General features: G+C 40.6%; 1 protein-coding gene across 1 annotated transcript in view; it reads left to right on the top strand.

The window, feature by feature from the left end:
- DCHS2 (dachsous cadherin-related 2) overlaps positions 1–2,069 on the top strand; it is a 275,941-nt gene that overhangs the window by 204,657 nt on the left and 69,215 nt on the right. The gene's annotated exons all lie outside the window — the stretch shown is intronic.

Raw genomic sequence — 2,069 nt, 5'->3', positions numbered from 1 at the left:
GGAATTTCCTAGTCTGTGGGCAATAAAAATGCGGCATCCACTCACCCTCTGCGCTTTCACTGGGAGCTGCAATCCTGAGCTGTTCCTAAACGGCCATCTTGGATCGCCCCCCTGAACTTTCAATATTGTGAATGACAGCTTTATTTGGCAGCCATTTATTTGGGTGAGAGGGAGACTTTCTTTTCTGATTTGCAGGAAGAGTTTTTATAAAGGTGAATGTGGGAAAGATACATTTCATGATCCCAGGTGATCGCTCAGTTAGAACAATGTTAGGAATAAGGATATTTAAATTGAACTTCTGGAAATTACCACAAAACTGCCTGTTCCCAGGTGAATTCCTGAGAAAGCTTCAAGTAACCAGCTGCACTCAGGCCTCATTTTAAAGATGATTGATTGATCTAAACACCCTTCACTCATTCGCCTAAGCCGGATTAAGAATCCTTTCTCCACAACTTCTTAATTTTCCTCCTTAACATCTTTGCAGTGTGTTCACTCTCTGTATGCACATATTGTTTCAGATACACCTTGCTGCACAAGTAGATTACTATGACTCCTAAAACCTTTTCATTTTCATTTTCTTTCTTTTTTTTTTTTTTAAAGACAGGGTCTCGCTCTGTCACCAAGGCTGAGCAGTGGTGGAATCACAGCTCACTACAGCCTCTACTCTCTGCCAGGCTCAAGCAACCCTCCCACCTCAGCTTCCTGAGTAGCTGAGACTACTGGTGCATGCCACCATGCCTGAATAACTTAAATCTTTTATTATTATTGTTATTATTATTATTTTTGTAGAGATCAGGTCTCACTATGTTGCCAGGCTGGACTCAAATTCCTGGGCTCAAGGGATCCTCCTGCCTTGGCCTCCAAAAGTACTGGGATTTCAGGAGTGCTTCAAAAGTGCTGGGACTTTATTTTCTAATCAACCATTGACATTGCTGCCTCAATACTATTCTTAAAATAGAAATTTTATTCATGACACTTTCATGTCCAAAATCCTTTGGGAAGTCTCCCTCATGGATTTCAGGGAAAGTATAGAATCCTCAGCAGTATACCTAGAGCCCTTTACAATTTAATCCCCTGCTTACCTCCCAAATTCATGTCTTTCCTCTGCCGCTACTGCCAGCCTTTTCCTACTCTCCACATACAAACAGCCAGAAGCCCTGTGTACTAGTCACACCCAAACATTTGCAGCCTGTTAATTCTTATATTCCTGGAACTTCTCAGAGGCTCCTTCTCTGCATGGAGCACTCTTCCTAAAACCTGTAGTGTGGCTTCCTCCACTTTAGGAGTGAGCTTTGATCTCACTTTTTCCAGTAAGCATTTCTTGGCCGTACTAACATAGGACTATGTGCCCTTTTCTATACTTCTCAGAGAAGTAGCAGCCCTTGGCTAGCACTATCTGTATGTACTCATGTAGCACTCTGTACATATGATTTTCACAGGCTACTTTAATACCTTAGTATTGACCAGCCTTTCCTTTTTAGACTGTAAACTCTTGAAACTAGGTCATGTCTTACTCCCCTCATATCTCTGATCTCAAGCACAAACTTGGCACATAGTAGGTGCTCATCAAATGTTTGCTGAATGACTGATTCACTTTGTCAACCACAAACACTACAGAAATGTAGGTTTGTCCAATTGTCTCCACTTTTTGTGTGAATGAACTATGTCTCATGAATGAAAACACAAGGCCCTCTCCTCCTCCTTAAAACTACCTATAGCTGTTGTTTCCCCTCAATGCAACTCCACTTGGTCCCTGTATGCCTCTGATATGCAGGCTCTAGTAAGTTCCCACACTATTGGGCCTGCTCTTCATCCAAAGAATATGGCTGGCAAGTATTTGAACCACATTTTTCCTCCCTAATTTTCATGGTTATTTAAAAATGTCTTTGAAATCTTTTTGTCCTTGTGTTCAATTTTAATTTTTTTTCTACTTGATACCATGGAATATAGTAAAGGGCAGATTTTTTTTTTAAAGGAATAGATGAATAGAACATTGTCCTTACTTATGTTTTGGAAGAAATAGCAAAGTGTCCAACTAATTCTAACCAAAGTGTTATGATTCATGTACG

The sequence above is a fragment of the Cebus imitator genome, unplaced genomic scaffold (assembly GCF_001604975.1).
Source record: "Cebus imitator isolate Cc_AM_T3 unplaced genomic scaffold, Cebus_imitator-1.0 Scaffold251, whole genome shotgun sequence".
In the NCBI taxonomy this organism is placed as follows: Eukaryota; Metazoa; Chordata; class Mammalia; order Primates; family Cebidae; genus Cebus; species Cebus imitator.
The sequence above is the reverse complement of the archived record's forward strand: the minus strand, read 5'-3'. Positions and strand labels throughout refer to the sequence as shown.